The sequence below is a fragment of the Dermacentor andersoni genome, chromosome 1, assembly GCF_023375885.2.
Source record: "Dermacentor andersoni chromosome 1, qqDerAnde1_hic_scaffold, whole genome shotgun sequence".
In the NCBI taxonomy this organism is placed as follows: domain Eukaryota; kingdom Metazoa; phylum Arthropoda; class Arachnida; order Ixodida; family Ixodidae; genus Dermacentor; species Dermacentor andersoni.
The window spans coordinates 147413380-147433493 of NC_092814.1; the positions used below are offsets into that span (position 1 = coordinate 147413380).

At 48.8% G+C, this 20114-nt stretch overlaps 1 protein-coding gene and 1 non-coding gene across 7 annotated transcripts in view; one reads left to right on the forward strand and one right to left on the reverse strand.

Annotated features, from left to right (window-relative positions):
- MYPT-75D (Myosin phosphatase targeting subunit 75D) overlaps nt 1-20114 on the forward strand; it is a 393464-nt gene that overhangs the window by 55991 nt on the left and 317359 nt on the right. The gene's annotated exons all lie outside the window — the stretch shown is intronic.
- On the reverse strand, nt 8176-8247 carry TRNAT-CGU (transfer RNA threonine (anticodon CGU)). The gene has a single exon. It is a non-coding gene; the product is annotated as a tRNA-Thr (tRNA).

Genomic DNA, 20114 nt, shown 5'->3' on the forward strand with positions numbered 1-20114 from the left:
TGCTGCATAATTTGCAACCCTCATTGCACTGTGAATTAGGATATCTATCTAGTGTAGCTCCGCATATTTTACATTGTGGGCTTTGAAGAGAGGAAGGGTGACTGTGTTTAACGAACATGAATATACTCTCCCCGTTGCAGTCTTGATTTCCAGCTGCAAACCCATCTATGCCCGCAGTGAGAATTCGCGTGTGATAACTTCACGTAGAATGTCATTACTGTCAAAATTTCCATCTCCATTTGGCTGGGAGTGAAGCGTAACCACGTTTTTCTAGCTAATTTTTGCTTAGATACTGAAAGGTTTCATCGAATGCGTTGCCAGTTGTATTCGAATTTCTAAACGTTATTTTTATGGAAAGCATGATGGACTAAAATCAGTTGCAGCTTGTTAAGAATGGCCATACGGGGTGGCAACGTGCCAGCTTTCAGCCCGCTGCACGCGTTCAAAGCCCACCAGTCGAAGCGCCCTTCCGAGAGCTGCGGTCGGCAGGCAGCCGCGTGGCGCACGATCAACTCCGGAAATTGGTACTTGGCCGCACCACCCGAGACGGAGCAGTTCTACGAAGCCCTCTGACGTCGGCACTGAAAGCTGGGCGGTACCGAGAACTGCGGATGACCGGCAGCCACGTGGCGCGCGATCAACTCAGGAAATTGGTACTTGGCCGCACCATCCGAGACGGAGCACGGTTCTACGAAGCCCTCGGTCGTCGACTCCGGAGCCTTTGTGTGTATGGGTTCGCACCTGTGTGTTTGCGTGTGTGTGGGCATAAACGATAGTGTGGGGCGGCGGCAAGTTTACAATGCTTGGACGAACCTTCCAGACCATTCCTGCTCCGACCCACCTCATCCTCCTAAAAGGCGGGTCATCTTGAATGACGTCGAACTATGACGTCGAGCAAGGGCTTATAAGCAGCGTTTGCCGGCTGCTAGGGTGTGCTCGTGTCGTGATCGTTGTCGGGAGCTGAGTGCTCTGGCATACTGGAAATGTACTAGTGAGTTGTGTGCTCGTAAACTGTTTGCTGTATGTTAGTTTTGCGGGCTCCATATGGGAGTCGCGCTAGTCTGCCAATGTATCCTGCTTAAACTGTTAATATGTAAATAAATCCTGTTCACCGAGTTCCTGTCTACGACCTTCATCTCCTTCAAATGGTGGCAGCGGCGAGTTAGTCCGACGACTCCTTCATCTGGTCGACAGCGGTAGGACCGTCCGACAAATCTGACAAGCTATGTGTCTCACCTAAATGTCTTTTGCACACTGTTCCGTCCTTTCTCAGGTCGCATTTGAAAGCGAACTAAGGTTTGGAAGTAATATTGATGAAAATGAACAAACATTGAAAAGGTTCCTTCTGATCGTACAAAAATACTCAAATTTTCTCAGTCGTCATACGTCGTTTTATAAGCGTGCTTGAGGCCCAAGGCTTGCAAAGCATGCTCTCAGTATTGCGGTGAGTTGACCCTCTTTTCCATAATTATTTAATTTTTTATTTATTTACTTATTTATTTATTTAAGATACTTTGAAGGCCCAAAGCCATTACAGAAAGGAGTGGGTGAACATAACAATTTAACGTGGCGTTTCATGAATGCTGGTTTTGAAGGTGTCGGTATCCATGATGGCTGCAACGGTGGCGGGAAGGTGGTTCCAATCTTTGCTTGTGCTAGGGATGAATGCATTACTACAAAGTTTAGTGCGTGAAGACAGCACACCAACTTTGAAACTGTGGTCAGAGCGAGATATGTATGACGATTGGGTGATAAGCTGTTCTTTCAACAAAGGGTTGTGGTGGTAGATTTTATGGAATAGCGAAAGGCGGAAGCATCTACCACGGAAAGAAAGTTCTGGCAAGTTAAGTGTTGTTTTCATTGAGGTAACGCTAGCATGTCGGGAGTAGTTTGATAAGATGAAACGCGCTGCACGATTTTGAATGGCTTCTATGCTGTTTATGAGTGTAATGTTAGCCGGGTTTCAAATGGCGCATGCGTATTCTAGTTTGGAGCGAACTAATGTTTTGTAGAGAGTTTCAGTGACGATGGTGCGGATGAGAAGTATCGTCGCAAATAGCGACGAAACTTCTCATCCGCACCATCGTCGCATGCGTCTACTTCTAAAAACTTCCAAACTGCAACATTTTAAGGACAGTAAGTAGAACTGTCAGGAAGTGCAATCGGTGTTACAACAGTGAAAAAGCAAGCGGTCTTTGTTACCACGTTTAGTCTAAAAGAAACAAGTTTTCACCTCTAAAGTATTATACTTTGGGTATTGAGACACTTTTCCAGATAGCGCTAAGTGACCTTATAAGACCTTGCATTGTCTGTGGGGAAACAAGGCTACTCATCTGCTGCAATGAGCAGGAGAGCATTGAGATCAGTGATGGCACATCCCTAGAAAAGGCACTATTGATTTGCCTATGCCTTTATTGTATGTAATATATAACATATCCGGCAGCATATGACACAATTTTTGTGCAATCACCTATAAAGCCAAGCACAAGCAAAGAAATATCAAGGGCGCAAACAAAATTAAAGGATTTGTTCACTGCGTTGCGCGTTTAAATAAGTCTCATATAAAGACTTACGCCTTCTCAGCGATGTGAAAATGCTTTAACTCTGTAACTTTTGTTTTTAAACATAAACGTTTCATTGTATCCTATTTTCTGGGAATGGATGCTTCGAATAATTATTTACCCCAGGAACAAATGTGTCTGTCTTATTTTGTTTCGCTGCTTCGAATATTCGCCTTCCTTAGAAAAAGAAACCAGTAAAATGTAATTTTATCAGGGTTTGGCCAACAATCGGAAACAGAACGCAATAACACGAGGAATTTAATGGAGGAAATGTCCTGACATCCTTATCCTGTACAAGGCTTGCTATCTCCGAACGCGCGGCGCCGCAGACCTCGGTTGGGAGGTGTAGGGGTTGAAGGACGGACTTCGGGATGAAAACAAAACTTGGGAGGATTTATTTTACATTATGTACAGAGAGGTGAGAGCCAAGTAACAGTAGTACAGTCATTACGGGCCGACAGCAACTCGGACGCTGCGGCCCGCGGCAAGAAGTTCGAGAGAGGTGAATCAGGGAATGCTCTGGTCTCTCTGGAATGCTTCTTTTTAAACCCTTCGAGGACTGGAAGTCGCGTCATGTTCGGCCAATGGGAGAGTCCGCTCCGATGACGCCACCTTCGGCCAATGGTAGGCACCCGTGCGGTGATGTCACACCCGGCGGCTCCCCGTGGTCTCGCCTTGCTGAGGTGCAATGCTCTCTTCAAAGGCGGCGAAGGGGTGACGATTCGGCTCCATTGTCCGAGGGCCCACCTGCTCCCGGTGGTACGGCCCCGCTGTGGTGGCAAATGCCTTCTTCAAAGGCGACCGGTGCGACGCTGCCAGGCCTTCCCGGTACATCACAGCCGTTTGGCTTCGGGACTCACGTTACCTGGAACAGTGCCGGGCTATCCCCTCGCTTTCTGGAGGAACCAAGCAGTGAATAGCTACCGGCGGCGAACGAAGTGGGGGCCTTCAACTTGTTTGCACGTGCGCTTCTCTGGAATGTGCTTTCCGTGTTTCTGCATTCCTTACTTAGCAGTGGCGCGATTCGATGTGGTCTGGGGAACTCGAAGTAGGCTCAGGAAACAGCCCCATATCTAACAGAGGGCATTGGACCTTTTGCGCTAGGTGATACCGAGGGACTTAGTTACGTTATATATTCCTTGATGTCGTTGAAATGTGCCAGGGCTTTGCAAAGCCCCTTCTTAGCGGATTACTTTCAGTGTCACCGGCGGGAGGGTCTTGCGCAATCTCTCTGCAGCATACTCGGCTTCTACTTCGTTGGCATGCTGTCACTGTCAAGAGGTTGGTGAGCAAAGCTCGCTTCAGAGAAGCGACCCAAGCGCTCGAGCCGACAGGTTGGTGCTCCTTCGTTGTTTCCAATGCATGCAGGCAAGGGGTGAGGGGGGTAGGGCATGCTCCTCACCTCATCCCTCTTGCGCACCCTCTCTCAGCGTGGATAACGGTCACGCCATAATAACCGTGGGAACAGGGGTCCTTATCGCGCCTGCTAAGTGTGAAGAGGGGGCTGCTGATCACTCCTAGCAGGCGTGATCGGAAAGTGTTGGCCTTTTCTTGCATCGCTTTCCGCGCTGAAAGCTCGAAATGGGCATAAGTCGAATGGCGGGGCATTTTAATGTACAGCTTTAACGACAAGCCACGAAAACAAATTTCGCGCCTTTGAGAACAAAATGACGTCACTTCTGTTCTTAACAGATATGGCGTCACACACAAAATTGCCGCTCGACTGGTCGCTCGAGGCACATTGCGTGTATTCGCGGGCTTCTTTCACGCTCGGAAAACACTTATGTAGTACGTATTGGGCAACAGAAAGGTGCATCGGGAGTTTTTCATGTCGCTCTACAATTGTCTCATTGACACTTTTCATCTAATTTCTAATATTTGACAAGTTAATATAAGACTAATTATCTAATTAGGCGGAATGAAAAGAACAACCTGAGAATGTCCAAGCGATGGCAAAGGACATTACCTTTGTTCTGTAGAGCTACGCTACATTTGCGCATCTTTAAATCTTGGTGCATGATAGTTGGGACACCCTGTATAATGTCTGCTCATCGGTATCTCCAAGACTCACAGCTCTGAATGGAGTAGCGCATGATATCGAAGCCTTTGATTTCCGAGATATTTCGGCTACATCGTTCTGGCACTTGCCACCCGATGCTCCGGCTTATATATGCATGCGTTTTTTACCGACGAAGTATTGGGACTGAGTGCTTTTCTGCTCTGCGTAGTCAAGCATTAAATTGCGGCATAAAACCTGTACATATAATGTCGGCTTGTAGGTACACCTCTAAAGCACAGATATTTTTATTAGAGTATAGCGCATGATATTCAGCATGTGGCTGTTTTAATTTTCTTCTTCTTTAAGTTTTTCTATGTTCGGGCTACCCACTCTTGGGTAACCGGGTGTGTGCCTATACTTGGCCAATCATCCCTATTGGGTATAGGTGCCACTGCGGTACAAGGTATTCGCAATACTTAAGCATATTCAGTTATATGTGGCGAACACCTCACCATTCTCCCCTCGACAAACATATCACAAGTAGCCTTAGTCCTCGTCACATCGCTGTGGCGACGTCTCAGACTGTGCATCCGCCTGATCTGATGTTTGCGTTACGGCCTAGCTTGTGAATGGCGTAGTGCATAAACCTCAACATCGCACGAGGTTCCTGTGAGGCAGAGCACCATAACATTTCTTCGCCTGAGTGCAGCTAATCAGTTGTCATGCCATTTTCGGCATCTATCGATGTCACTGTCGTCGCCGCCGCCGTGCTGCTGTCGTCACACGCACGTAATTGCCCGTCTTACACGAACGTGTTCGTCCGTCCGTTGTTTCTAAGGGTGGTTTTAAGGCGCCGTCTGCTCACGCTTCGCAGAAGCGCAAACGATGCTTGATAGCCAGCGACCTTCAAAATGCTTCACATAACATCAATTCCCGTGGTGCATGAGATCTCGAACATCTCCCCCCCCCCTCCTTCCCCCCATAAGGTCTCACCAGATACCCTGTATTTTGCCTAAAATCGTCGCACACTTTACCAGTATAAGGAAGTTTTGTACGGTAATTCTATCGCGCAGCGGGTTTGAGTACTTGAGAACAGCGTCGTCTTCGGTCGCTTTCTTTCTTTCTTTTATCCTTTCTGTCTTGCGGTTTTCTCTGGCGCCGTGAAATTTGAATTTCCGGTCCACACATAAATTTCCCCTACTTGATTCTATCAGTCTGCGTATAGGAGTGTCGATTACTCTGCAGCGCATAATTTCTTCGCGCATTGCGGCCGGCTCGAGCTCCTTTTAATCAAACTCCAATCGCGAATGAAATCCGTGCCTTCGAGACGGCTGCGCGTGAATTGCGCGCCTTAAGATGCAGCGGGCCCGCTAGCAACGACATACTGTCTTATATATAGCCTGTGACTATCGCCTCTGAATACGTTGGGATGCCTCAAAGACCTTCGTCGTGCCACAGCTGCCGTCCCTATTGAAATTGGCTCGCGAAGACCGACATGGTATTGAGCGATCGCTCTAAGCGGCATTTTATTAAGGCGACTTTTTTTTTTAGGAAATGAAGTTTCTCGGGCTTATTGAAGCTCATATACAGCCGCCATCAAAATCAACTTGAACAATGAAAATACATTTATAGTGGCTTAAATTTTACAAACATATAGGTTGTTCGATGCAAACATAAAATGCTTTGGAGGAAGACGCATTGAGCTGGTACATTCAAGGTACCGCAACCAGAAACCTCCAGCGTCATTCGCAGGAGAAACAAAAATGCGCTTGAGGCGTGTTTGGGTTAAAATTATGAGGGAGGTTTTACGTCTAGTCGGCCTTGCACTACACATACAGTAGGCGTATGTCACGGCGTTCTTTCTCTTCCATTTAAAGCTGGTTATGCATTTCCGACTAACAAAATTAGATGGCATAAATTATAGCGCTAGTCCGTATATCACTTATTATTACTATATTTTTCAATGTGATATAGGTAACCGCCATCGGTGCGCCTATCGCAATTCTATGCGACACTCTATGCACCCCTCAATATTAGTGATTTGCAAGAAGAAACACCTTTACGTGGGTGGATTTACAACCATGTCGTTGGCAATGTGTGATTTTCATGGGTGTGATTACAAAATAGGGCCCCTGAAACAAAATAAAACGCAATTTATCTAAATGCCGTTAACATTCAGAGTGTTATGCCTCAGATACGCGTCTGACTTGTTCACCTTTCCTGTGAGTAAACCATCGTTATCTTGATAAACGGCTTGATGCGGATCGGGGGCCGGTGGGGCCGAGCGCGGCGAGGCATATTCTTCTTTCCCCTTCGGCAGAAGGAGCGGCTGGTTGAACTATCGGCGACGTTTCAAGCTGTCGTACGTGTTTTGTCATGCTACAGTGTATTTGAGTGGGAAATTCAGTTTCTGGACTTTCTATTCTGGCTTGCACCTTCCACCCACAATGTTTCTTTTGGTTTGTACCGGTATTTTGCTTCGATGTTTGGTGCTTTGGTGTTCGTATCGCAAGCTACAGTGGTGGCGCGGGCCGTGCATGTGGACGTTTTTCGCCGCCTGTATGCGGCTCGTGGTTACGATGTCCTGACTGCTGTTCGGCAAACCCGTCAATGCCAGCCGGGACCAGAAGCTGATTCGGTGCGATTGTGGGAAACAAGTGCTTCGTGCCGAGCTGCAGTTCGGGCTACCGGGCTTGCGCGTTGAAGTGCCGCTTTTTGAAGCCTATGCAGAGAATGCTCGTCTGGAACTGTGAAACCGGGCTATCCCCAGAGCAGAACAAGGCTTTGGAATCGAGTGATCCTGTCTGCTTTCATTACATGCGTTTTCTGTCCACTCTCGTGAATGCATGCAATCTCTTTCAGTAGCGCCGCTGAAAGCGGGATTGCTGAAGCGGTATAATTAACCGTGCGCTGAACGTCGTCTCATAGGTCAGAGAGGTGGGAGAAAAGCTGGAGTAAATTGCACCGCGGTTACGAGCTTCGATGGACGAGAAGGCAGCGTTCCCGCCGGTGTTACAATATGCATGCTGAATATAACAGGAGGAAAATTGAAACGACGCGGTGTCTACCGCAGGTGTAACACTTCAGTCGTTTTGCATACTTAAATACACGCTAATACATGCCACAACAGCGAACGATCCCGCAACGGGCCGCCGCGACATCGTGGGACCCGTTGTCGTGGCGCCACCTGTCAGGGAAGCGCGAGGAGCGCCGAACACTATCCGCTCGCGACGTTGGGCGTAGGGTCGACACCCAAAGTTTATTTCTTATACCGTGGTCTGATGTGAAGGCAGGCGCTGGCAGAAATAGTGCGGAGGTTATGGGTTTGTCTCCCACCGACGGCAAGTTGTTTCCTTTCACTTTTAGTTCTTTCAGTCTTTCAAAATTTGAAAGAATGGTTACCTGTCATCTACAATAATTTCACCGTGGTTTCATTAACTCGTTTAAAAAACAACCAACAAATTCACTTAATTACCGTATATACTTCACGTGTATAATATAAACTTAAAAAGCCAACAATGACACCAAGCTCAGTACAGGGGAAATTCCTTGTACTTACTAATTGAAACAAAAATGATAAATATAATGGAAATAAAAGTGAATGAAAAAACACCTTGCCGCAGGTGGGGAACGATCCCACGTCTTCGCATTACGCGTGCGATGCTCTACCAGTTGAGCTACTGCGGCGCTGTTCTCCCATCCACTTTCTGGGGAATTTATGTGTTACTACTAGAACTAACCCTGGGAGTGTTAGCCAGCGCCACCACTCACAAACCTTGGCGACGGATGAGGAACATCCTTTCTGCTGCAGGCGTCACTAGTACGTGATCTTTCTGGGTGAAGGCGACTGGTGAATAAACCCACACGTGAAACCTGAACACGCTTGTTGATAGATAATGGCACTCTTTTATTCACGTGTCGCACCTGGTGGTGTGCCTCTTGCTGCTGCGCGACTGGTAAGAAAGATGTAAACGAAAACGCTGTCCCCGGGCTTGACCTCCCAAGCGATAACAAAAAAAAAAGCCGCAGTTTTGTCGGAAAGGCAAAGCATCGATTGCGATAGCAAATTAGTAGACAGTGTGAGGATTGGGAGGTCAATCCCACCGTTCGTAACCAGTTGTCAAGATTGTGGTAGCTGGCCCATGCCGTCGTCCAACTTATCCACGCTGAGGACGTTGTTGAAGGGAAGGACTACTTCTCATCGAGAACGAGGAATATGGGTTTATTTACAGTATCTACACAAGGACGTTGCAGTTCATCAGTCTAGCATGACTGCGAGAGAAAGTACACTGAGCAGCCGCACAACAGCGGTTTATAAACACTCGGTCCTCCCTCGATCCCTAGGTGAGAGAACCGTTCGACCAAACATCGTAGACGAGCCGCCTTTGAGCGGGAGGGCACACACACACACTTCCGTACCGGTTTTACGGACCCCACCGAGGTCAGACGGTCTTCGCAGAACTCGGAGCTTAAGTCAGCAACGGTGCGTGGGACGGGGCCTCCAAATATGTTCCCTCGGGAACTCCCTTGCTAATGGCAGACCGGGTCGGCGGTAGCGTGTTCAATCACAAAGCCTAGTTCGTCGAACTCCTCTCGGCAATCCCGCGACGAAGAGTCGAGGAGGCGGCGTGTTGTCCTCCGCACACAGTAGACTTAGTGACGCCGTTTGGCTAGAGGATGGCGGTGGCTTTCCAGGAAAAGTCGACGCCGCTCTCGTACCAAGCTGGCAAAACTTGCACCTCAGCAGGCCGTTCTTAATAGCGCCTCCATGGCCCGAAAAATCTCGACTGTCTAGCGCAGATAACCGCTGGGCAGGAAGAGAACGGCTGGTGGCCAGGGGGTGATTGATGTCTTGGCTCGCAGTAACCACTTGTGTATTGATGTCACCGCCCCAAAACATCTAACAAGGACAGGCAATTGCAAAATGAACCCCACAACACGGCTCTGCGCCGAGATGACGTACCTTGCCTCTCACTTTACACCCGCTAGGCTTCAAAAAAAAAACAAAAAAACAACATAAGTGCAGAAACAAAAAAATGCGGCATTTCGCTATGCCAATTTCTGAAGCAATTTCGTGCTGACAGATTCAGCAATCATGGAGGGAATCCTGCTAAATGAGAGGGGATCTTCTTGCCTTAACAAAATCAACACTAGTAACCCTAAAATTTAGGCGGGACCCTCAAACGCAGGATTCAAATTAGTCTGCTCAAACCATCCGCATTGCTATGCAACTTTCCCTTCTTATATCTAACGGAGAAGTTGTACTCTTGGAGAGTGAGGCTCCATCGGAGCAAGCGGCCATTTTTGTGTGACATTCGATTGAGCCACGTCAGAGGACAGTAGTCGGTCTCGAAGATGAACTTCGATCCGTACAAGTAACACGACAACTTCTGGGTGGCCCAAACTAAACAAGCGCATTCCTTCACGGAAGCGCTGTAGGCTTCCTCTCTTACAGTTAGTTTACGGCTGGCATACATGATAGGATGCTCCTCGTTATCGTCGCCTACCTGACTAAGTACCACGCCCATACCTCTATCGCTTGCGTCGCATTGAACTATGAATTCCTTTGTGTAGTCTGCCGCGCGATGCACAGGACGAGAAACCAATAGCGTTTTCAAACTTTGGAAAGCGTTCCCTTTGTCCTTATCCCAGTGTACGTTACTCGGTGCTCCTTTTCGGAGGGCGTCCGTTAATGGACTTGCCATTTGCGAGTAATTCGGAATGTACCGTTGATAGTACCCCACAAGTCCCAAAAATGAACGAAGGTCTGTTTTCGTGCGTGGCTGAGAAAATTCTCCAATCGTGGCTATTTTCAGCTCGGCCGGCCGTCTCATGCCCTGACCGACAACATGGTCCAGATAAGTAACCTGCGAACAACCAAACCTACACTTTTCCGCTTTCATTGTTAAGCCGGCTTCCCTCAACCGTGAGAACACCTGTTTGAGGTGCGATACGTGTTGTTCCCAGTGGTCCGAAAAAATTGCTCCATCATCAAGATATGGCAAGGCGAACTCTTACATGTCTTTTAGGACAATATCCATTAATTTAGAGAAGCTAAACGGGGCGTTCTTCAGCCCGAAGCTGAGTGCGAGTGAGCGAAAAGTGCCTACAGGTGAGATGAATGCGGCATAGCGGCTTTCACTTCCTGAAAGGGGAACTTGCCAGTACCCCCGCACGAGATCTATAGTGTAAATGTATTTAGCAGCGCTAACTCTTTCAATTCGTTCCTCAATGTTAGGTATCGTGTACAGCTGATCCCTAGTGATGGCATTTAACTTCCTGTAGTCAACACACGGACGAGGGTCCTTGTTAGGGGTTTCTACCAGTATTAGCGGTGACGTGTAGTCACTCTCCGCGGGCTCAATAACTCCCAACTCTAGCATGCGCTTTATCTCTGCCTCCACAATCTCTCTCTGTCTTGGAGACACCCTGTAAGGCTTATTGGTTCGGTTGATGTCAGCTCAATTTCATGCGTTATTAGTTCGGTTCTACCTGGCCGATCGCTGAACCTGTCGATATATTTCCCTAACACCCCTTTTAGCTCATCTAGCTGCTCGGGTCTAAGAGCGTGCGAGCTTACCAAATCTTTTACTACTATTTCTAAGTCGATTTCGGAGTTGGAGGTCGCCTTATACTCCTTAAACTTGGTACTAGTGCCATGCTGCTCTTTGATGGTATAGTTAACGACTCCGCTCCGCTCTATATACGGCTTCATCAAATTGCAGGATATATCCTCACCTCCTTCCTGCGACCGGGCATTGTCAGAGCATAGTTAGTATCTGAAAGTTTGTGCAACACTTTAACGGGGCCGTCCCAGTGAACTTCAACCTTGTTCTTTCTTGAAAGTTTGAGGATCATTACCTGGTCTCCGGGGTTAAACGTACGAATCCTCGCATTCTTGACCTAATAGAATGTGGCGTTCTTTTGAGCTACTCCCATGTTCTTTTCGGCTAGGTCTTGGGTTGCGCTTAGCCGTTCCAGCAGATTTAGCACATGTTCAACCACTGTTGAAATCTCTCCTCTTTCCTCCCACATCTCTCTTAGCATTCTCAGTGGAGAACGGAGTGTCCTCCCATACACTAGTTCTGCTGGCGAGAACCCTGTAGCCTCACGTAGAACCGTTCGCAAAGCAAACAAAGTTGCCGGAAGACAGTTCTCCCAGTCCTCCTTGTGCTAGTAACAGAGCGCCCGCAAAACTCGCTTAAGCACTGAATGCCACCTCTCTACACTGTTCGACTGAGGGTGATAGACGGAACTGTGTATCAACTTTACCCCGCACTTCTGCAAGATTGTGGAAGTCAGTGCGCTGGTGAATACTGACCCTTGATCCGCCTGATTTTCGGCTGGAAACCCAACTCGTGCAAATACTGTCAAAAGCGCGTCTACTACTTCGGTGGAGCTGAGCTATTTCAGAGGGATTGCTTCTGGAAACTTTGTAACCGGATACAGCATGGTAAACAAGTACCTGTAACCCGATTTTGTTTTTGGTAGAGGCCCTAGCGTGTCTATCACGAGTCGTTTGAAAGGTTCTGTTATTAAGGGCACTACCTTTAGTTGGAGCTTTCCATGTCCTCTCCTGGTTTACACCAGCGCTGGCAGGCGTCGAATGATCTTACAAAGTTTTCTACGTCTTTGAAACAGCCAGGCCAGTAGTATTCCATGAGCAATCTTTCCTTTGATTTGTTTATGCCTAGGTGGCCGTACCACCCATTTCCATGACAGAGACTCAAAAGGACCTCCCTGTACTTAGTAGGTACGACTAACTGATCTGGAATCCTACCCTTTCGATCTCTGCAGTGCCGATACAACAATCCTCCTCTCTTGTATCGTGACGCTGCGCCTAGGAATGCCTTCTTTAGCTGTGTGGTGTAATTTAGCTGTCATTATTCTTTTGCTCGGCTGCAAGTGACTCTCTGTCCACACGTAAGAGCTGATCAAAGTTCTTTGAGGCCGGTGATAGTAATGACCCTGTGTCGCTTGCGAGTGCATCAGCGGGCTCTTCCTGCAGGGGTGAACTTAGGCACCCTGGTGATGCGCTCTCATTGAGCTGGTCAGCTGGCGGGCTTTCCTCAACTATTTTTTTGTCCCTCGTGCCTAGCTCGGATTCGGGTATTGAAGTTATCTCTTTTGCTGCTTCCGCTGGTGCAGCTTGTGCATTTTCAGCCGAAAGCGACGCAATTTTACGAGCTTGGCCTCGCGTCAATGCCTTTACTACGCCCTCTCCCAGTTTAAGCCCTTTTTCACGCAGTAACCGATTCGAACGATTCGAAATATGTAAGGGTACTGCAGGGACAAATTTGGAAACTGCAGCCTCGGTCACTAGCTCCCCGAATGGTCCACTGATTTTGATTTTGGCCATGGGCAGACACACGCTGTGTTCTTCTACAACCTGTTTGATCCATGTTACTTCTCCAGTGAAGTCATCTACCGTCACGTAAGACGGATGTACAGTGTCCATCCTGGCGGCACTGTCTCTTAGCACCCGGCATGGTTTGCCATTAACTTGCAGGTCGTGAAGATATGGGCTTAAAAGTTCCGTATTCTCGTCTTTCTCATCTACGGAAGAAAAAACTACGCTAGGCTTTCCGCAGTTAACAGCGATATGTCCCACAGCCCCTTCACTTCCTTGAGACAACTCGAAACGTTTTCTTTCAAGTTCAAGTTGCACTTTTCTTAACTCGCGGTCTTTATCGCGTTCATCTCTCTGTCCCGTTCTTCTCTCTCTTTCCCGTTTCTCTTTTTTTTTAGAAGTTCCAATTCCATTTCAATTTCTTCCTCACTGGCCTGTTCTGAAATTAGCTCCAATCGGAAATTAGCTCCAATAATTCCGATTTTAGCATTTCCTTGCGTACGTCTAGGCCCAGTTCCTCACCAACCATCAACAATTCGTCTTTCAGCAGTGTCCTTAACTCCATGATTGCTGCTTTACTGCCTTAGTCCTGCTCGCTAAACCTACCTAGGAAAACACAACCTAGCTAACAATCAACAACCTAGCTTCCCTACTGTTCTAAACAGAACAACCACAAAATGAAGCCTAGAGAGTCAAAGCAAGAACCAAGCACTCACCGCAGACAGAGCAGCACGTCGCAAAGTCCATCTCACCCCCTTCAGCCAGTTGTAAGGATTGGGAGGTCAATCCTACCGTTCGTAACCAGTTGTCAAGATTGGAGTCGGGCATGAATTAGATGGTAGCTGGCCCATGCCGTCGTCCAACTTATCCACGCTGAGGACGTTGTTGAAGGGAAGGACTGCTTCTCATCGAGAACGAGGAATATGGGTTTATTTACAGTATCTTCATAAGGATGTTGCAGTTCATCAGTCTAGCATGACTGCGTGAGAAACTACACTGAGCAGCCGCACAACAGCGGTTTATAAACACTCGGTCCTCCCTCGATCCCTAGGTGAGAGAACCGTTCGACCAGACATCGTAGACGAGCCGCCTTTGAGCGGGATGGCACACACACACACTTCCGCACCTGTTTTATGGACCCCACCGAGGTCAGACGGTCTTCGCAGAACCCTGGGCTTACGTCAGGAACGGTTCGTGGGACTGGGCCTTCAAATACGTTCCCTCGGTTACTCCCTTGCTCACGGCAGACCGGGTCGGCGGTGGCGTGTTCAGTCACAAAGCCTGGTTCGTCGAACTCCTCTCGGCGATCTCGCCACGAAGAGTCGAGGACGCAGCGTATTGTCAGACGCCGTTTGGCTAGAGGATGGCGGTGGCTTTCGAGGAAAAGTCAACGCCGCTCTCGCACCTGGCTGGCAAAACTTGCACCTCAGTAAGCCGTTCTTAACAAGAGCTGTACGAAGTAAGGATTGTAGTTTTGTAGGCCGTATAAACTTGTAAACATTCGTTTACTAACTAAATAAGCATGGTGTCACGCGCGCACAAGCTAACATGAACACCTCATTCGATGACCGCGTGAACTCGCTGTCAGAACTGTGGAGTGAGGAAGCGCCGCGGCAGCATGGAGCGCATTGACTTTCGCGCTGCCTCACTTCAACGCGAACTAAGCGGCGAAAACAGCGCACAAGAAGCTATGAGGCCTCGGTGCACCTAGACATAGCCGAGACTCTGTACTCATCGCATATCGCTTTCAAAATGGGGCGCGCGTGGCGGCTCGATACGCAGCAACCGCCGGAGTTGTTGCGTATGGCGTTCTCCACCCTTCTACATGAAGGGTGGAGAAGACATTTCATCAGTCTAGCGTTACTGAAAAAGTAAGCACACCGAACAGCCGGAAACGGTTGCTTAAAAACACTCTCCTGCCTATTATAGATCCCTAGGTGAGGGAAAACTGCCGTTCAACCTTCGTCCAATGGGAGCGTCGAAAGCCTTCGAAGTCGACCCGCCTTTGAGGGGGAAGGTTCACACACTAACTTCCGCACTTGGCTTTCACTGAACACACCGAGGTGAGAAGGTTCCCGTAGACAGGGGTTGATACGCTTGACAAAGCAGGCGCCTCTTGATTTCAGAGCTGATCCCGCAGTTAGACGTCGCGTCTGCCCATTGACTGTGACGATTTCTGGGGCCCGTGAGAAAGCACCGCAAAACATCCTTTTCCAGGAGTTCTCTTGCTGCAAGTAGGCGGTGAAGGCGACAGCGAATCAACTAACAATACTCGTTTCGCCGAAAGTGGCTAGACTTGCTGGCGCTGCTGGCTGTCCGCAGGAGGCGCATTGTTGGTTCTCCCAAACGACTCGTCGCAGCGGGCTGGGAAAGGTTCAAAGGTCGCTTCTCCGAAGATCGCTAACACCGCAGGTCGATCGAAACAACTGCAGTGGGCTGTGAAAGATTTGCAGTTCAGTACCCCTTCAGGCCGATCGTAACAACGCTCGAAGAAAACCCCATCTGCGTCAAAATTCGAAATCGGAGCTTTTTATTACTCATTTATTTCTGGAAAAGCTTCGTTAAATCGGGTTTAACGCAAGCTGTAAGTTAGTTCGTTAATTCGGGTTGATGACAATATTCAACTTTATGTGTACTTGCCGGAGAATGGAAATTTCTTAGTTAAATTGGGAACTTGGTGAAATCGGGTTTCTTTAGACCGAGTTCTAACTGTATGCTGACCCCTTCTCTTACCAATTACGAGCGTTTGCTTTTGGACGTGCAGGATTAGTAAACGGTGTACACGCGCTCTGTCCTAGACAGGCGTCGGGCCTTTAGTAGACGGTCTCACCAGTTTTGGGGATATCGGCGGGTGCTTTGGCGTGAACAGCGACTTGGCACGACTGCGATCTTGCTTGTGTCCGTGTGGGAATACCGCTTAAATTTTGCAGGCAATGGGCTAGCGTATATATACAGCGTTTAAGGGGCACGGGGAGTAGGAGCGCGACGTAAACAGCGCTTTGCGAACACGTTCTATGCGCTCAGGCTGCGATTCCACTATGCATACTTCATGTTTGTGTCGGTGACGTGGCCTCTTAGACTGCACCATTTAGGAGGCCACGCTAATGTAACGAGTCTCTACGAGCAGGCGACGGCAGCCAGGAGAGTGACTTTCGGTCACGGTGCTTTCGAACGAAACATCGGCACTCCCCGACAGCTGGGTCACGTGACTGTGACGCGCTCTTATGTCAGGACAAGTCAGACCGGAAGCCGCAGACGGTTTGCTGACAGTCTGGGACTGCATAATCGAAAAGGCCCAATGTGTTGCAGGGAACACGGTGAAAGACTCATCCGCGCTTATCTACAGTAGCGCTGTGGAAGCTGTACGACCACAATACGGCGTCCGTGACGCCACTTGAATACGCCCGGTGTACGAATTACGTGACCAAAGCAGCGATTGTTCCTACAGAGTTTCTTTGTGTCATCTCTCGTCGTGCGATGTGGAAATTTGGTGTATTCAGCAAACCCTGCTATGCGCAAAATCCTCGATAAGTACGCGCTCGCACGTGCAGGATCCTGGCTTTATTGAGGGTGCCCAAAACATGTGCGTCTGGAACTGTACACAAAACAAAACACTGATTTAATTGGGGGGCGGGGGGGGATTACGTGCCAAAATCACGATCTGATTGTGAGGCACACCGTTGTGGGGGATTCCGGATTAATTTTTTACCAGCTGGATTTCTTTAGCCTTTACCCAAATCTAAAAGCCACGAGAGTTTTTGCATTTCGCCGCGACCGGGAGCCGAGCCCGTGAGCTCGTGCTTAGCAGCGCGACGTCGTAGCTATGCTGAGCCACCGCGGCGGATATATAGTATACAAAACATTATTCCGAGCCAGCCTGACTCCGAACCACGTTGCCATTGATTTATTGATTTTAGCAAAGCGACACCGCGTGCTACGGGAGTAGCTGTAGTAGAGGGCTCAGGACAAATTTTGGCCTCAGATTATTTAACGTGTACATGGAATGTAAGCACACGAAAGTTTGTGTTCTGGTCTCCTATGGGAATGTTGTATTCGTGTCAGACCGGCACTCACAAACTCTTCTAGGTTAAGGGAGCGCGAGACTTTCGATGGAAGTTCGAGCTCATGGTAGTTGTGGTCGTATCACACGGCCAAATAAGGAGTTTTTAAGTGTAGCCACCAGAGGAGCATTCAGCGGTGTTTGGTTTTTGTAAAAGTACAAGAATGTAACTTCTAATTACCCTCGTAGCTATTATAGTTAACGCTCCTTCCATAAAAAGATATTCAACATATCTTATGCGAAAGACATGCATACACCTCCCCGGACCCCGAACTGCTGCAAACTATACTAAAAAACGCAACGTTTCGTGCGTGGTGACCTCCTCAACTTTACTTTTATTTTGTCTACCCTGCCGGTGTCAGTCACGAGTGACCACACCGACCACTGCACGACAAAGGCCGCGTTTACACGAAACCAACGCGAGCGGGTCGAATCGGGAATCGGGCTTACAGAGCCCGACGTGACCGCGTTTACAGGAACTCGCTTCTGACGAGTCTGGACAAAGACGGCACACAGCGTCGAGCCGAGACACCAACGCGTTTGAACTGGGCTTCCGGTTCCATCTGCCGTCTGCAACAGTTCTCTTTAGTGGGTCTTACCGCTACGAAGAGGTTGCACTGCACAGTGCCTTGTCTCGGCCTTGTCCTGATACTATTCCCGCTGCTGGTACGTAAATCGCGACGTCTCAATGTTCTTGCACAAGTCTCGGCGCAGGCGGGCCGGACCCATCCGCGTTTACATGCGCACTGCAGACGGGCTGGGTCAACCTACCCCGTGCAGTCGGGCTGGCTGAGCCCGGGGCGACTCTTGTTCAGTCCGACCGGCTTGCGTTTACGCGAGCTCGACAGACATAGTCCAGCCCGACAAGCCGACTCGATCCGATTCTGTCGCGTTCGTGTAAACGCCCTGAAAGACGAGAAAAACAAAACTCTCGACCAAGGCCAAGCGGCCTTGGTCGAGAGTTTTGTGCAGAAGCAAGCGAACTGTTGCTGAATTGTGCTTTAACGCTCATTTACTTCAATAGAAACTAAACACGTGCAACATTAATTTTCACGCAAACAATAATTAAATCATCAGTTTTTTGCAAGTATGGGCACGAGAGTACTCCCTTCGACCGCCTAGGGAGATCGCCGACCTCTCTTGACGAAATGCCCCGTTGAACTCCCTTAGCGGAAGGGCGACGGTGTGACACCGAGTGCATCTCCCTCGAGATAAATAAGACAGAATTAAAAGGGAGTTTGCGGGTGCCTTGTGACAGGAGTTTTACTGCCGCGGCAGGACATCGGAGCCGCGTCTTCGTTCTCAGTGACTGAACATCACCGAGCCAACGCGGCGAGTCACTTGCTCTAAGTATCACTGCTTCAGCGGCCAGCTGCACTGCAATGGCATTAACGCCCAAGTAGCACCGGTCCCGGGTGCATTGTTTTGCGAACGATAGCGCCTCTCACGTCCAACCCTTTCTTCCTCCCCGCATCAACAAGGTCTGCGCGCGCGAAGCGAACGCGTATTTTCGAGCTGTGCTCCCAGAGGGTGCGGAGAAAAAGGAAGGGGGGGGGGGGAGGCACTGGTTATGTCTCGCTAATGCCCATCGGATTGCTGCTTTCTCGTAAGTCGTGCTAGCAGTGCCAGAGGCATAGCAAGGTTGTTTGCCACACTTGCCCCCAATATAGCCGATCCCGAATGATAAATTCCTCGTCCATAAAGATTTAACGAACGGGAACGAGATACCATGGAAGTTTCATGAGGGCGGTGAGCGGATTGGCGTCCTTTTTATATGTCGCTCTCGTTTTGCGCATTACGACCGCCGCCAGGCGAGGACGCTGGCAACGTAGTCATCAGCTCTCGTTCGAGTCGCTGGAATCGGTATTATTATATAACGCTGCTGCCGCCACCATGTTGCGTTGTTTCCACATTGCCCCTCCCTCTGCGAAGGTGCTGAAGGCACTGACCTACTGCCAGGTGGTGATTTCGGTCTGAAATGGTTTTGCCTCAATACATCGTGAAATGAAAACACGTATAAAGCTGCGCTCAAATTTCGCATTGGGGAGTATCGTAATCGTCGCACTCTTGTTTTTTTACTGTATACCCTTTGGTTACGTGTCGTCCTGCCGGTCCGAATGAGGTACCACGCTCGATATTAATCTCGCTCGGAGGCTGTGCGTATGTATATAGCGCAACACGCCGGCTTGTCAAACGATATGTGATGACTTCGCGCCGAGCATGTTCTGACGATGGTTGCGAAGCGAATTGTTCAATGAAGGCCACTTCTCGAGGAAATGGCGAGAGAGAGAGAGAGAGAGAGAGAGAGAGAGAGAAAAAACGGAGGGAGGGAGGGGGGATTTTCGTCTCAGCGCTGAACTGGGAAAGAATGCACCTGTCATTCGGTCGTACAGTTTGTCTATTATTGTCGTGTTGTGGGCCTGACGTTTGCAGTATGTTGCTAAAGGACATAACTGGTGAAGTGATGGGTACACAAGGTATAATGCGTCCCCCCCCCTTTTTTTTTGTAGAGTCGTCAAGGTTACAACGAAATCTTGTTTTATAAACTTAAGTGCCCGTGATTAACGTGAAAGAGAAATTCAGAAGTATGTTCAGTAAAGAAACATTTAAAGCGAAAAAACAAGCGAAAACCGAGACGCAGGACCAGAAGGAGGCCCACTGTGTGCCTACATCTGGTCTTGCATCTTGGTTACCGCTGTTTTTTTTTTTTTCGCTTTAAACATGAACCAACTGGCGCAGCAATTCACGCTTCTAAGTTACAGAAACGAACAGGGTATGTACACCCATGGAAATGTCCCGCGTATTCTGACATCCACTGCAGTTGTAGACGTTGAAAAATCCAGCCGCGAGCGACTGAGCGGAAACGGTCACTCGTCGACCGAAGCGAGCATTTGCCACCAAGTCGGTTGCGTGACCTCCGCCACTCGCCGGTGTCAATGCGCCCCGAGGATCGATGGGGGCGGAATGCGAAAAGAACTTGTGTACCGAGCTGCACGTCATGGGAGGAAATGTACTATAGCTCGAGAACTCCTTTCTAAATATATGGGAGCGGGGAAATTGCTTTGCTCGATATGTACTGAACCAGTTCAGAAGATGATAGCGTATAAAGAAAAAATAAAAATCATCATATCTTGAAATCTGAGC